Genomic DNA, 17,373 nt, shown 5'->3' on the forward strand with positions numbered 1-17,373 from the left:
TTATCCAGTTTGCCACATTGCTTTGCAAACCATTTTTGAAATTCAGCCTTTGCATCCCCGAGCATTCCTAAAAGTTAATGAATTCACCGTCACGAACTAAAATGCACAGGTTTACTTATACTTCCTCTCTTTTGAAAGCATTGGTGTTAGGATGGCGGGAATGATTCTTGGAGCTCTGCACGGGGAAAAATGCCATGCCTGAAAGTTTGAACTTAATTATTAGCAAAACACCTGGCCAACTATTTCACATTTATATTCATATTCTAAAGATGCTTCTCCGATAAGTTATCCTATCCTGTCAGCTAAATACTGTCAACAACTATGCTGCATCACGTTTCTCTTTGGAATTGTACAGTATGATATAACTGTGTGCTTTCCTTTAGTCCCCCAGCCTAAAACAATGTTTTCTCACAAGCACGAGTGAATCTCATAATTGATTATCCAATCCAGAACATGCAAGTTATGGATAATAGAAAACATTGTGCGGATCTCTACATCCGTATCTACGAATTATAAAAACAATTGATCTTAAGAAATAATTGATAGGGATACATTGGGTCAATCATATTGAAGGGCCATCTGTAAATATAAAATAGCGTCAACTTGAAACTCAAAAGATTCAAAATTTCAAACCATTTCAATGATTGAAAAAAAAAAAAAACCTGAAGAATGCTAGAGATGCAAAGACTATTTTAAAGATCAATGCGCCAAACTCCGATGGGGCACTTATACGTTGCCCATTATGAGGTTTGCCACAGCTTTGTAAACCATTTTCTAAAATCAGCCTCTACATCCCCGAGCGTTACTAAAAGTTAATGACGTCACCATCACGAGCAAAATGTGCACAGGGTTACTTATACCTCCTCTTTTTTGAAAGCTTTGGCGTCAGAATGGCAGGAGTCATTCATGCAGCTCTGCAAGGGGAAAAATGATGTGCCTAAAGTATAATTTTAATTATCAGCAATAACACCTGGCATAATCAACTAAACATTACAAATGGCAGATCCAATGTAAAGCGAATTGCTTAGAATATGTGAGGACAACGCAGAATAAAAACAAAAAATTTACTCCACATCATGATAAGCTTATGTCAGGACATAAAACAAAGCAGGACTGCTTGCAACATTGTCAATTTGGGAAAGCCTACTAATTCATATTCATATTCATATTATAAAGTTGCTTCTCAGGTAACTTATCCTATCCTGTCAGCTAACATGCGGTCAGCAACTATGTGGTGTCACGTTTTTGTACAGTACGTTATAACTGTATGCTTTCTCTAGTCCATCAATAAATAAGAAGATCAAATGCTGAAGAGTTAGATGTGATCTAGCTCAGGCCTTGTCACATGTACCTAATTGAATACACAAACCAGTGAAGGCTTCATTAGAACATCAATTGGATTTAGTATGACAAGGGATTTTTCAAGCTAGAAACACAACCATGTTTGTTGATTAATCAAGTCCATCCAGTTAAAGTGTCGCATACCCTCACAACAAACTGCATACTCATCACCAAGGGCATCCAAATATGGTTGAGAGACTTTCTTGGCTTCTTCCAGTGGAAATGCTACAACCAGATCACTGTGACATACCAAAACCGAAAAGAAGATCTTAAATGCCCAAAGCAGATTATCAATAGTAAGGCATTCATACAAATGTGTCATTGAAATCAAGGAGACCCAACCGACTGTATTTCCTCATGTAAAGTAGAAATGTCATACCTTCTATTTCTATATACTTTGATGCAAAAAGAAAATGGAGAAAGAAAGGAGAATTTTAATTATAGATCTTGTTGTCTGCATAGTCTACAGTTTAAGACTCAGAAAGTAGGAAATATTCAAACCTCAATAAGTCCAAAACTTACAGATTATTTAGCTCAAACATTCCAATGATATGCCCATGAATGTCAAGTGAGAATACTTCGTAGAGTCAAGGGATCGAACCTCACAGACTATAGTACCAAGTCAGGAAAGAAAGAAAACTGATAATCAGATTGTGAGGGTTCTTAAAAGGACAGATGGTTCACATTCTTTGTCAAAGATAGCCACCTTCAGGAGTTGCAATGACCGAAAAATGAAAAAAGGGATTATCAGGTAAGTGACTGTAGATGCAGAAAATCATTAAAATGCAAAGTGACAAAAAGAGGAAAAGACAGAATTTCTAAAATTGACTATTTGAATTTCTCCAGGAAAGAGGTAGAGGGTATCTAGTGGCAACATTTTAGAATGAGCAATCGGGAATGACTGCTGATCCCCATTTAGAATACACCTGAACGTCCAAAAGATGCTTGAGGATGGTGGTGATCTTACACAGATCAAAACAACCCAAAAACCAAATAAGGCATCACTTAGGATGATCAAAAGGTTGAAATTTTTATTCCTTAAATAAGCAAAGAGAAATTCACTAAGAGGCAGCCCCTCCATTTACATAAAGATATTGGGAGTTGTCCCTGAGTCCATTTCACCTTGCCTCATAACGAATACTACCAGTAGACTAAGCATGGAAAGGTAAAGAATATACATTAAAGAGTGGAATACAACCAAAAAAATTATGAGGAAGCATCACCAACGAACACTGCTGCAGGTGCAGACTCCTTAGAAGCAGAATGATCATTTATTTAGATACCAAGATTCGATTACCTAATTACAAACCAGCTCAAGACTTTCAAATCTGCAATCAGTCACAAAACAGAGGTTCACATTCATAATTTAACTATCATTTTTTATATTGTAACAGAAAACTGGGTACTTTATCTAGTCCAAATCTTTTCTTTCCGATATCAAATCTCCTATCAGTCACTAAATGGAGGTTCACATTCATAATTAAACTATCACAGTGAAGAACTAAAATCGAGATTGGCTAAAACACCCAATATAATCCTCTTAAGATGCATTGTCTAGAAGAAATTTCTTTATCGTAAAGGCAAGCTCTTTAATTTCCATCCTAAATACAGCTTCCTCAGAAGGATCAACATCCTCTGGCAATGCTATGCATTCCCACCACCTAAATGCAATTATTGGTAGTATGTTTATGTTTGACAAATAAATCTTGAATAGGTCAAAAATGACAGAAAAATTGCCTTCTCTTGTGACCAAATGATATTGGCTTCCATGCTTCTAAAAGTAAGGGCATACGAAAGTTGTGCATAACATGGGCTGTGTCCTTCATATAACTACTTAGAAAAATTGCTTTTGAATTCCTATACCTTAATAAAGTGTATGCAATTGCCTGAGAAATGACAACCAATGTATTAGCTATCCACACCAGCTTTATTAAACCTGTGCAGTAGAGATCTGCAGATGAAAATCGAGTTATATCTATAACCTTGTTATAAAGCAATGGCATAAAATTTTCTTTATGCATGGTATACTCACTACCAACTGAGAACTTAACAGTTTAAGTACATGGTTATATTCAATGTGAGTACATGGTTATATTCTATGATCCACTTGTTCTGTGATAATAAAGCATGACAATATAATAATTTAAGCATACCACAACAACCACCTAGCATTTTCTCACCAGGTGGGTCACCCAGATAGACATATGAGTTGACCATGCCGAACTATATTTGGCCAATGTAACAATATGTATATTTCCCCTCCGCACAACAGTCTTAGAACAAGATCTAAGATAAAGCATAACATAGGAAATTCAATGCCTCACTTAGCCACCTACATTTCCTGACCAGGAAGGGCAATTTGACAAGATGGTACATAATCAATCGTTAACGTCAATAGTCAATATAATTGTTTTCGGCAGTTCATATAGTTCAAGCATGATCATCCACCCAATTCCTCCTTTACCAATCCCTAACAGATATAACAAGTAGTTGAGTGACCCTCTATTTCATTAGATGAAAGCAGAGTCAATCTCGAAAATGTGCCCACCCTTAAGATATGAGTAAGTGTGAAAGCAAAAACCACAGCAAAACCTTTTTTTTTGCTAGAAGAACAAATTCATTTTGCATCACAAGATAAAATTACAAGAAATAGGGTTGGGAAATGACACATAGGAAGAGGAATAAGAAACATGGAAAATGTTCATAGAAGAGACGTACTTTGGCTGCCAAACTGAAAATATCATTTGTTTCTGCAGTGAGAAGAAACAATGAAGAAGAAGGATCAATAGAAATAGACAACAAATTAAAAAAAAAATATTTGAAACCAATCGACAATACAAAGTAAGAGCTTTACCGTTAGCAAGAATTGGAGAAGAGCCCTTGTGGAAAAGGCTTCTGACATCTCTCCAGTGCACAGTAAAGAATGAAATGAAATCCAGTCAGCATCTACACACACTTTGCTAAAGGGGATTGTTAAGATTACTAATTGAACTATTCCACAGAGTAGCCCCATATTAAAAAAAAAAAAAAAAAAAAAGAGCTTACGGCAAGCTTTGTACACATCATAACTCAGTAGTTGAATTCAATTTCCAGATTTGCAATCGAAAACTTTTGGTGCCAGGACTAAGCAGAAAGCACCTCTTCCTGTATTTATCTCTTGGAAAGTAGCCTCTTTGAGCATAGATTATCAAAGTACCATCGAAATTAAAGTGAACATCAAGAAGGTTTCCTTCCATACCCATGCCTTTGGTCGGTCCTTTTCATACTATTTTAACCCGCTTCCAAGCAGGAAAATTAGCGAGAGACCGGAAATTTCCAGGGGGGGAAAAGCAGTATATTAAAGCCCACCGTACCTTCACAACACCCACCTACCTACCCGAGACATATGCCCCGTCCCCACCAGGTGCCTTGGGCCGAGAACTCGCACATAACGAGCGCCACGCCCTTGGAGAGTTGCCGCTCCCGCAACGGGATCCCTTGCCGTCACCGTCGTCCTCCCTTCCGTCATCGACGCCAGCGGAGCGCGATCTCTCCACGTTGGGGGTTCGGATCCTCGACGTGGGTGAAGTCCTCCGCGGCATTACGTCAAAAATCCCGCCGCTCATTTTGCCCCGAGAAAGGAAAAAGCGAGAGCAGAGGGATGAGAAGGAGCTGGACTGGGAATTTACAAGATACGCTGGTGTCCCATACCCTACTTTTTTTTTTCTTTTTTTAACTTTTTTCACTTATGTCTGACAATTGATTACTATGATTTTTCATAATATAGCAAATCAATTCGACATTGATAGGACTCGTATGATCAATAGTCTATATAAGTCTATTGAAATTTGTTAAGTTATTTTATTTTACTCATTAAATCATCTCACATTACTTGACTATTGAATTTATAAGTTATATGTGTGTGTGTGTGGGGTTTCCCTCTATTTGTTAAGTTTTTCAATTGGATTTCTGAACTTAATATTTAAAGTTAAGTTCTACCTCAATTCGACAGAGGTGAGCAAGGTAAAAGCTTGATGGTTGAAGCTCTTGATGTGACACAAGCCACGTTGCAACGGGAGCAAGAGCAAAGAGAGATGAGAGCAATACCGGAAAGAAGCCAAAATAGAGAGGGAAATAGGTGCTCGTGTGGGACATACAGTGAGCGAGAGGAAGAGAAGAAAGTGAGGACAGCCGTGTTCGTCAAAACGTCAGACATCGATTTCACTTTCGATTCACATGGAATTCTACCGTATTGTTCGTGGCGGTGCTTGTTACGTGTTAAACTGGTGCCAAGTGTTGAAAGGCCTCTTTCATTCTTGTGTTTTGGAGATTCTAGTTCGGTGAGATCCGGCTGCATTTGTATGATGATTATTTAGGCTTGTAGTCAGGACTAGTCCTCCAAATATTACTATGGTTGTGCAATATTTATATGCTATATTACGTTTAAAAAGAAAGCATCAGCCCATAAGCGATGGTAACGTCTCCAAATTATATAGAGTGCAGCTATCAAAATTGAATGGTATGTCCCTCACTATTTGGTTACTCTTAGAAATCTGCTATCAAGGTCTCGCACGAATCAACCGTCAATTATCAATTAGCCTCTCATTTTACTATTGAAGCAATCAACACTGTAACAGAGGCAAGGTAAATCACCTGCGTTCAGTATCCATGGTGGATACTACTTTTTTTGCCGATGGGTAGAGAATCAATGGAAAGCTAGAGACAACAAGAAAAGAAGGGCTCACTTATGATGATGACCTTTCCTCTGATCACAACGGTACCTAGGGAGCAAGAGAATGTCGATATCTTCAAAGAACTGAGGGTATTTACCTCCTGAGATATTTCTACATCAATGATCCCACCCAACTAGTTCACAACCTACGTGTTTGACATCGAGTGCGCTGTCAAGGAGCGGGCAACCCTCTTCCAACACGTAGTTACAGTAATCCAGCTTTGTCTTCATAAACGGGCTCAAAATGCAGCAGCAAGGATAGACGTAAACCATATGCATCAGCAAACGCTCATCTAAGTAGTTATGCAAAAAAATGACCAAGATGGATGTCTCTTCCTCTTGACTTGCGATCTATCCCTGCGTGTTTTTCTCAGCTGGCGACTCATGCAGTTCTTGAAGCTTCTTCTAGATGCCAAAACCTGAACTTGAGTAGCCTTGGCATGCCAAGAGTTCCACATTTCAATGTAGTCTAGAAGTTCTCTCAACCAGGGATTTTCCAGCAGCAGATTGGTAGAACCCAAGATTGGGAATGAAAATTCGATTAAGAAATCCAAGACTCCTTACCCGACAACCAATCTGATCACTATGCCCAGGCTCATATAAAGTCACTGAATATACAACGGAAAGCTGTGGAAACCGATCAAAACTTTCCAAACAAGGTAGACTGGGACTAACCCTCTGATCCTACACATACAACGATTGCAGAAATCTAAAGAGAGCAGTGCCTCGTCTTTTCTTTGAAAGTCATGCATCCGCTTGGACACCACTTTCCTTCCAACCAGGACACAAGTATTAACCTCAAATTTTTGTAGTACATAATTGGTTGAGATGAGCTCATTATCCCGGTGTCCCAAAGTGGGACTTCCACGGCAATATTTATTATCGACAAATTATCACCGTGCAAAAAGATTACCCTCGCTAGAGCACCTTCCAAAAAGGTGATGCTCATGAAATCCTGGCGCTTCAGGTGTCCACCACTCCTGAATAAGTATTTCCATTGGATAGCCTGGGAGACTAACAGAGAACATTGCACTCTTGAATGGACCTTCTGGCCTTAGCTTCTTCCAAGGTCCAAAGCAATACAAGAGATCCTGCATGAGAGACCTATAGACCTCGTTGGTTTCTACCTTACTACCATTCTATTCCTAACGTCAGAACTTCTAGGTTCCAAAGCGGAGGAGGTAATTCCCCAATTGTTGTCCCAAATAGATCCAAGTGAGTTACTACCTTACTGCCATTCAATCCATAATGTCAGAACTTGTAAGTTCCAAAGCGAAAGAGGTAATTCCCCAATTGTTGTCCCAGATAGATTCAAGTGAGTTTCTACCTTACTACCATTCAATCCATAATGTCAAAACTTCTAGGTTCCAAAGCGGAAGAGGTAATTCCCTGATTGTTGTCCCATATAGATCCAAGTGGGTCAAGGACTTTAGACTCCTACAATTCGCGAGACAATTGCTCAAGATCCGCTAGCCCTTTGATGGGGTCCTGAAGTTCAAGCCAGATGTAAGCTCTCATATGAATGTTTCTTCGTTTCATGTAATATAAATAAAAGAATGAGAGCAAGCGAGATGTAAGCTCTCATATGAATGTTTCTCCTTTCCTTCGTCGTACAAAGAAGAGAGAATCCAAAACTCTTCATTCATTTTCATCTTTCTCTTCCTTTCATTCTACTCATGTTCACACGGAGAGGAGCCGTCACGCCCGAACCTCAAGCGCCAACATCCCGCCATGGTTATACAAATGCGACATTTCCAGGTAGTGTCGCCAACCCCATTCATTTATTATTATGCAAACAAAACGTATTATAAAACCCCTGACAAAAACTCACAGGATAGGAAAGCAGGAAACCAACTCATTCATAAACAAGCATGCTTTCAAAGGTAACCACACTAGGGTTTACACATATACCAAAAAGGGGCAATCTACAAAAGGGATCAGTCCTATGACCACTAGTCGGACTCATTCACCAATCCTCCTAACTTCACCTCTGCAACTCCTCAAGGTCAACCAAAGCGATCTGGCCGCTCCGTCCATAAGGGACCTGAAAATGTAATCCCACAACCGGGATGAGACATTGTCTCAGCAAGTTCAACCCCCTAAACCCTTATTAGAAAGAAAATACACCCAATGGTGGCCTAGCCACACCACATAGAGGACTTACCTCACCTCCGTTCCTTCCTGCAAGTTAGCACAATTCAAATCACTCAATCACATTCATATCACTCAAGCATATATAGTAATAGAATTCAAACAATTCAATTACTCGAATCGACTCGGCGATCAATCGACTCAGTCGATTACATGTCATCGATGTCATCACATGGTTATTCTGACTATTCATTCTCGACCCTCAATCACGGCCCTCTAGGAAAATCTAAATTTAGTGGTAATCATGGCTACACTCGACAACTTTCAATATTTAGTGGCTTTACGGTCTCACTCAAGATTTAATGGCTTTACGATCCCAGTCAACCCTTTCAAGATTTAATGGCTTTACGGTCCCACTCGACCTTTTCAAGATTTAATGGCTTTACGGTCCCACTCGACACTTTCAAGATTTAATGGCTTTACGGTCCCACTCGACACTTTCAAGATTTAATGGCTTTACGCTCCCACTCGACCCTTTCCATAAATCCCACCATTTTCTGTAGTCTACCAAAACATTTTTGGCATTGTCAACCAATGCCCTGTTATTTTTCAATTAATAACCAAAGATTATTCAATTTAGGAATAAATCCTAAAATCACTCATAAATCAATTTAGCACAAAATAAAGCTCAAATAAATAAACGGACTGCACCACGATGATCAGCATAAAATTCCGGTCACCGACCATCCTCGCCTAATTTCGGAAAATAGTTAATTAATTAAATTTATTCTGAAAATTAAATAAAATAATATCCATATTTTTCACAATCCACACTCAATTTATAATATCCAACCATCAATTTCAAAATTTGAATACATAGCAGCGATCGACGAAATTCGAGAATATAGGGTCCCGATAAAAATTTTCGAAATTTAATAAATAATTAAATTATTCCGAAAATTAATTAAATAATAATATTATAATAATTTTCGTAATATAATATTTTATTAAATAATCCAATAATTTCGAAACATTTATTTAAATCAAGATTAAACACATCAAGGCTTATATTAATATAAACATCCACTTAGCCCTAAATTAAACACACTTTAAATTAATTAAACACCTTAGTCTAATTTACACTTAAATAAATTAAACTAACTACCTTATACCACTTAACATAAACTAAACCTCCCTAAGCATAATTAACCCTCTAATCGAGGTTTAGTGAGCTAAACTCACTGAATTAGCGAGCCAAGTGGTTCCACACGACGGGGACGCAACGGGGATCGACTTTCCTCAAGGCAGGCCAAGCGATTGGGGTCGGGAAGCTGGCCAAAACAGGCCAAGACCGAGCTGCAATACCCACTCGACGAGCTATTGTTTGGGGCCGAGAAGAGGCGGATCCGAGCTCGATCGGGCGGATCCGAGCTCGATCGGGCAGAGGAATGGCGGGGAAGAGACGGTGGTAGCTTAGGGCGGTGTCGGACAGTGACGGCGACGACGAAGAAGGCTCCGGTGACAACGGTGTGAACCTATTAAAAAATGTATGGGGTCATTTATACGAATTTATTAATTGAAAAAAAAAAGGATTTTCAAAACTCTTGCAACAAGATAAAGAGTGAGAAAAGCTTCATGACTTCTTTTTTTTTTATGGAATTTTCTAAGACAAAAACTCAAATTTCCTTTTCCCTCCTTGTTTTTTTTTTTTTTTTTTTAATGTGATTGCATTTAATTAATCTAACTCAATCCACGAAATAAAATAAAAATCTATAATAATTTACTTAGTCACATAAAAAAATCCAACAAAGTAAGGAATGAGGACTCGGGATGAAAATTACAAATTATTTATTTATTTTAACCAAATTAAAGGAGTTATAAAACTAATCTTGTTCCTATTTCCGGACTAATAGTCACTCAGCACATCCTCTCCTCTCAGCACATCCTCTCAGAACACACACAGACTACCAGACAGAGAGACTACCACAAAATACCCGCCGGCTCCTCCCTCCCCCGACCACCACTAAACCCTCCCCGCTACTCACATTTTTTAAAAAGCAAAGTAAAAGTGGTATTACCGATTTGATAGTTGTGAGGGGGAGAGGGAGGCCGCCGGTGGCTTGCACTCGCCAAACCGACAAATCACCCGACCCCACCAATGAACCACCGCACCGGACCAATGAACGCAGCGCGGTGTGCGAGAGGAGGCGGCGAAGAGAGAGAGAGTCGGGTGAGATGGAGCGTGAGAGGAGAGAGAGCGTGAAAGGGAGGTAGAAGAGAGAGAAAAGAGAGTATGAAAAAAGCGCGGGAGGGGTGAACAGAGAGAGAAGAGAGAGTGAGGGCATGCAGAGATCAACGGTGACAGGCAACAGGTGACAAGTGTTGATGAATAATTACGTTAGCTGACTTTTTCTTTTCTGCACATTTATAGTACAAGTCTACGTTCTAGCAAAATAAGCAAAATTTTGAATTCAAAAACTTTAAAATTAGAAAGAATAAGAGCTCATAGAGGGAAGCTAAGCGCTAGCCAAAATGAGCCTTTCTCGCCCATCTTCGTAATGCCATCTTCTTAATGCGATCTTAAAATGAGGGCTAGATGCTTATGTATTTAAGAATTTTTTAGGTCGTAAAAATATGCTTATGTATTGATTGTAATTTTTTATTTGAGCTTGTTCCGAGTATAGGAAAATTCAAGACTCTTCCTTTAATTTTATCTTCACTAATGGATTCACAAGAGGCGGGACCCCAATCTTCTCCTTTCTCTCCTCTGCATTTTTGTTCATTTATGGAAAATCATGAAATTCTAATAAAAAATAAAATTCAAAATAATTTTCGTTTTTTTTTCCTATATTTTTTCCACATTTAAATTTCAAGATATTATATATATATATAATATTAATTTCGTATTATTTATTATTTATATTTATGTTATATATATAGCCGGGCTAGTGGTTGAGTTAATGAGACCGATCGAGGATTGTAATTTATGTGCAATGTATTTCCAATGTGAACTAAGTTCATGCTAAATTAATTGGTCAAAATTTAGGTATTAATAACAATCTCAAAATCTAGGCATGAATAGTATTTGTTAGTAAAAATTTATATTAAATAAAAATTAAAATACAAACCTCTAAAGAAGGAAATTCATACGCTAAATCAAATTTTCCAGGTAAGAAAATCATTCCAGCACAAAATATGAACCTATTAAAAAATGTATGGGGTCATTTATATGAATTTATTAATTGAAAAAAGGATTTTTGAAACTCTTGCAACAGAATAAAGAGTGAGAGAGGCTTCAGGACTTTTTTTTTGGGGGAACTTTCTAAGACAAACACTCGAATTTCCTTTTCCCTCCTTGTTTTTTTTTTTTTTTTTTTAATGTGATTGCATTTAATTAATCTAACTCAACCCATGGAATAAAATAAAAATCTATAATAATTTACTTAGTCACATAAAAAAAAAAAAAACTCCAGCAAAGTAAGGAATGAGGACTCGGGATGAAAATTACAAATTATTTATTTATTTTAACCAAATTAAAGGAGTTATAAAACTAATCATGTTCCAGTTTCCGGACTAATAGTCCCTGACCACATCCTCTCCTCTCCTCTCAGCACATCCTCTCGGAACACACACAGACTACCAGACAACAACGAGACAAAGAGACTACCACAAAACACTCGCTGGCTCCTCCCTCCCCCGACCACTGCTAAACCCTCCCCACTACTCACATTTTTTAAAAAGCAAAGTAAAAGTGGTACTACCGATTTGATAGTTGTGAGGGGGAGAGGGAGGCCGCCGGTGGCTTGCGCTCACCAGACCGATGAATCACCCGACCCCACCAATGAACCACCGCACCGGACCAATGAACGCAGTGCGGCGTGCGAGAGGAGGCAGCGAAGAGAGAGAGTCGGGTGAGACGGTGCGTGAGAGGAGAGAGAGCGTGAAGGGGAGGCAAAAGAGAGAGAAAAGAGCGTATGAAAAAAGCGCAGGAGGGGTGAACAGAGAGAGAAGAGAGAGTGAGGGCATGCAGAGATCAACGGTGACAGGCGACAGGTGACAGGTGTTGATGAATAATTACGTTAGCTGGCTTTTTCTTTTCTCCACATTTATAGTACAAGTCTATGTTCTAGCAAAATAAGCAAAATAAGCAAAATAAGGAAGACGGACGAAAATTAGAAAATATTTGTTTTTTTGAAACGAGGGAGTTATAAATTAATCTCAATTTAATATCTGGCATAAAATATAATTTCGAATCGGCTGAATAAACCTTAAACCTAAGTTAAACAATGATTTTTCTTCTTCATTTCAATTAATTAAATTAACCAACAAAAGAAAAAAGAAATAATCCAAGCCTTAACCATATATTTATTTGCACCGTGTAATAAATAATGAACTATATTTTATGAAAATATTCTTGATGTATAATAAAAAAATCTCTAGATAATTTACTTTGAGAAAAAAAGTTTGATTGGACAAGTTTGAAACTTTATCATTTACAGTCTCCGATCAAAGGAAATTTATTGAAAATTGGTTTAATATTTGATGGGTGTGACCATCTTCATAATTCAACTTCAACTTCAACTTCATTGCCGAATAAAAACAAGTGTTTGCATAGATTCTGACACTACTTTGCAAAAAGCCCCATGTAAATACCTAACCATTTGAATGATAATTCCATTTTTTCAATCAATTCCAAGGTTTCTTGGGGGGACATGGACATTTTTAAAATTTTGTCTGTAATAGCCTAATTTCAAATTTGTCACCCTAACCCTATTATCCACTTTTTTTAACTCTTTTTTAACTACCTAGACAAAACTCTTTTTTAACTACCTAGACAGCGTAAGAATATATTTGGATAATATGACACTACATGTAAATATTACAACCCCAGTTTTAAATCTTGAAAAAGAAAATTACAATGCAACATTCTTACCCTTAGTTTTTTGAAGAGCTTCTCCCAAGATCTCCTTTAAGATGATTAAAGTGAGGTTATTCTGGGTGGCTTGGGTTAAGACTCAATCGTGGGACTTATTAAATAATTGAAGAAAAGAGTGATTCACTCTCTTTGGTTAGTGGACCGGAGTAAAATGATTTTGTTGGAACAATATTTTCTCAGGCATTAGAGTTAGAGTGGCCATTTTACTCTGCCGGTGGCATTATATATTTAATTTTAATATTTGTCTGGCGGGGTTTTGTAAATAACAAAAACCTTAAATTATACCTTATCTTAGGACACATTTATCCCAAAAAAAAATTTACTCTCAAACTTTTTTCTACAACAAAAATCTCAAACTTATCAAAGGCGATTTTTGGCATATAAGTATAAATTTGGACTTTTGGGTGTCTGCATATAAGTATAAATTTGGACTTTTGGGTGTCCGCGTCCAGGCCTCTTTAAGGTTGCTCCCTCCCTGCCTTCTTCCTCCTTCCTCCTTCGTGGAGAGGTGAGATGGTGAAGTATAGGATTTTTAATATGCAAATCACTATTTTGAATAAGTGAAGAAAATAGCTTACAATATTAACAAGCTCCTCCCCCCAATGTCCCAGCTTGTCCCCATGGGATGATGGAAGTCACAAGGACTCCAAGAAGACGCCAATCCAACAAATATATCGTCCACAACCAATAGATCCTCAATTGCGAGTTTGTGGACCAATAGAGATCCTCAGTTGCGAGTTGGGAGAGAGAATAGACGTGAACTCCAAACTATTATAATGTTATCAAATTTTGATGATACTCATATTTTATTTTTCACAATCACATCCACAATTTACAACAAAAAAGAGAAAGTGGATCCTCCCTCATCCTCAGAGTTAGCATCCCCACTAAACTCAAAGGATTTGCTCCTCTTCCATTAGAAATAGAAAGTGGGCAATGGACAATGGGCAATGGGCAATATTATTTGGAACAAAATTTACTACTAAAATAAAATAATAAGTATGAAAGTATCATCGCTTAAAAATATTCCTAATGTTAATGCAAATATTTATTAACCTTTTCAAAGTAAAAAAAGAAACATTGGAAAATGTTGTTCTTAAATAATTTCCCGCTAGTGATTTGAAAAAAAAAAAGGAGGAGGAGGAATTGTTATTAAGAAAACTCAAAAATAAACATTTTCATTTACACTTTAAAAAGAAAAAATTGAATTATTTAATAATTTTTTAAAGACCTTTGCCTCTGCAGGCTTTTTCTCACGTGGCATGAAACGAAGCTGCTGCCACAGGGTCCACGACGGTCACCGTCTCCCCTTTCTCCCCCCTTGCCTCTCTCTTTCTTTCATCCGGGGTGGAGTTGCCTCTCTCTATGTCCTGAATTTCTTTTTAAAGAAGTAAGTATCAATTTAAAGAATCATTAAATACTAAGTTAAACACAATCCTAGCTTAGACACTTCATCGTCCTTCCCCCTCTCCCACATTTACTCCTCTCCGCGATCTGCTCTCCTACATTTCCTCCTTTCTTTCTTTCTTTCTTTCTGCCCACCTTATTACCTTATTATCTTATTCATATTCATATATTCATGCACCTTATTACCTTATTCTACCTTCTTATTCATATTCATCCACTAGCGGTGAGCCCATCCAAAGCACAACTTACATATCCCCTCCCCGCAAAAAATTTAGAAAAAAAGAAAACATGTTGTGGGACACACAGTCTGAGGCGTTGCTTGCTCTTACGGCGAGATACTTTCAGCTTTTTTTGACTTTCGTACAAGGGACGCACAGAGCCGCACAGAACCCACACAGTTTGATCTTGGTTGCTGCAAAAGACTAGCATGAGAGTAGTAGGGCTGGGAGTGTTTGGGAGACGCTTTTTTTTTTTTTTTTGTCTCCAAGCTCCTTTTTGCCAATTTTGCCTATCCCCTAGCTCATATCATCTCATCCATGCTTGGTGCTTGATGGTCTTAGGTATATTTAGGTACTAGAGGAAGAGAACTGCTCTCGGGCACTAGTCCCCTTGTTAAATTCACCCAAAAAATTTAATTCAAACTTCTAACACTAGTTTAATCAAAATGAGAAACTATCATTGAACTAGTTAATAGTTAATGCTAGTCTCATTTACTTAAAAAAAAAAACTTATGCTCCAAAGAAAACAAAATAATTATGGGATTTCAAAATCTAATGCTCTACTTAACGCTCTACACATACACATGGGAGAAATAAATTCTTGACTACAAAAATTTTGAATAATCAAAGAAGATAATTATGATGATCAAAATAAACATCTCTATCTAGTTTAGTCTCTTCTTTTTCCCTTTACTTGTTTAATCAAAATAATTTGTTTACTTGAATTTTAATTCAAAATAGTTTAGTTCTTCCCTCATTTACTTTTTGTCCACTTATTAATCAAAATAAATTCATCAACTAAGAAATAAAATAATTAATCACGAAGAGAAGTATAATGGCCAAAATAAAGAGATAGTATCAATTGAAATAAACCAAAATAATTAAGAGTTATGTACCTTGACCGGCCCCAAGCAAGCCCCACATAAAGCTAACCAACCTTACCTAAGCTAAAGTGGGAGAAAAAAGTGGATTAAGTTCCTAAAAAAGAAAAAAAAAGTGTTAATGATCATCCAAGCATAGATGAAACATTACGGCCACCACTACCGCCTCAAGGCTGGGAGGCTGAGCTATGACCTGTGGAGAATGCATCCTTAGCTGGTTCACGTTAGATCTCAAGACTCTAAATAAGTCTCCGTCTCACGATATCTGGAAGAGATATTTGAATGTACAAAGCAGGAGGCTTCTCGAGCATGATTGTCGATGGGGCAATTCCAAATATTTGGAACAAATTTAGATTTTGAATAGGTCTTTGAGTCTTAATAGACTGCTTCCTCAATAAGATGATATCGTCTAAGTCTAAATATTCCTTCTCTTTTCTTTTCTATTCTTTTCTTTCTCTCTCTCTCTCTTCTTCTTTTTCTTCCTCTCGGGCATGGGAATGGGAATGGGAATGGGCATGGGCTTTAGTCTCCTTCTTAAATTTACCCAAAAAATTAATTCAAAATAGTTACTCCCTTTTTTGTTCTTATTAATCAAAATAAATTCATCAAATTAAAAAATAAAATAATTAATTAGGAGATTCATCATATAAAAATACTAAACTATTCATTACTCTTCTTTACCAACAAAAACTGTCCATAATGTTTAAACTATAATAGATTTATACTAAGAGACTAAACTAATAGACAGCTTTCATCCTTGTTTCTATCCTTGTTTCTCTCTGGATCATCATCATCTTGGATTATTATAGTTTTTGTTAGTAAAGAATAGTAATGCCTAGCGTTTTCTCTTTATTTTGATTACTTCTCTCCCTAATTACTTATTTTAGTTATTCTATCTTTTTATTTGATGAATTTATTTTACTTCTCTCCTAATTTTTTTTTTTTTTGTGGTAAATTTAAGGAGATGCCCCCAATGTTCTAAGTAGAGCATTGGGATTTCATTCCAATAAAACTCAAGTAAAGATTTATTTTGATTAAACAATAGACCAAACTAAAGGTTTTTCATCCTTTGTTTATCATCATTATCTTCTTTGCATTATTCATAATTTGTATCGTTAACTTTTTTATTTTTTATTCTGAAGAACTTATTCTCCTGAGGGTTAGTTGAGGGTTAGCTACGTGGGGCTTGCTCGTTGGTCAAGGTAAGTTACATAGACCATTGCGATTATGAAAATCCTATAATTATTTTGTTTTGTTTGAAGAATTCATTTGATTTTGATTGAATTATATGCATAGTTTTTGTAAGTGTAAGTAAAGAAGAGTAATGGTCTTTGTTGACACCTAAATTTTACTATTTTTAAATGCTAGGAATTAGTTTAAAAAAAACAAAAGTTAAAAAAAAAAAAAAACGATCGAAAATGGTTGGGTCGGGCCAAATCCAGCTTTGGCCCGACCCACCCCTTTTCCTTCTTTTTTTTCCTCCCCGCGCTAGGCTAGCCCAAGCCTCCTTTCTCCTTCGGCCCGGCCTGCGCTCGTTTTTCCTCCCTCCAGCCGGTCTTCGCTGCAGGACCTGCAAGGAAGAACAGAAAACAGATCAGCAGCAAAGAGCAGAAGGAGTAGCGATGGAGGAGCAGGGAGATCGGGATGCCAGCGTGATCCGCGGGTCGGGAATGCCTGGCTGGCAACTGGCACGGCCGTGGTCTTCGTGCGAGGTCCTGCAGAAGATAAAGAGAGCAAAAAAGGGAAAGAAAAAAAAAAGGAGAGGGCAAGACAGAAAACACGGGTTGG

General features: G+C 37.4%; 1 long non-coding RNA gene and 1 pseudogene across 1 annotated transcript; both read right to left on the bottom strand.

Moving 5' to 3' along the window:
* The window catches only part of LOC104424804, a 72,058-nt pseudogene that overhangs the window by 20,349 nt on the left and 34,336 nt on the right, over positions 1 to 17,373 (bottom strand).
* On the bottom strand, positions 457 to 4,660 carry LOC108956096. The gene is made up of 5 exons (XR_005547682.1): positions 4,196 to 4,660; positions 4,060 to 4,091; positions 3,205 to 3,292; positions 1,486 to 1,580; positions 457 to 937 (listed from the first exon to the last, which is right to left on the bottom strand). It is a non-coding gene; the product is annotated as an uncharacterized LOC108956096 (long non-coding RNA).

This window comes from Eucalyptus grandis, chromosome 11 (assembly GCF_016545825.1).
Source record: "Eucalyptus grandis isolate ANBG69807.140 chromosome 11, ASM1654582v1, whole genome shotgun sequence".
In the NCBI taxonomy this organism is placed as follows: Eukaryota; Viridiplantae; Streptophyta; class Magnoliopsida; order Myrtales; family Myrtaceae; genus Eucalyptus; species Eucalyptus grandis.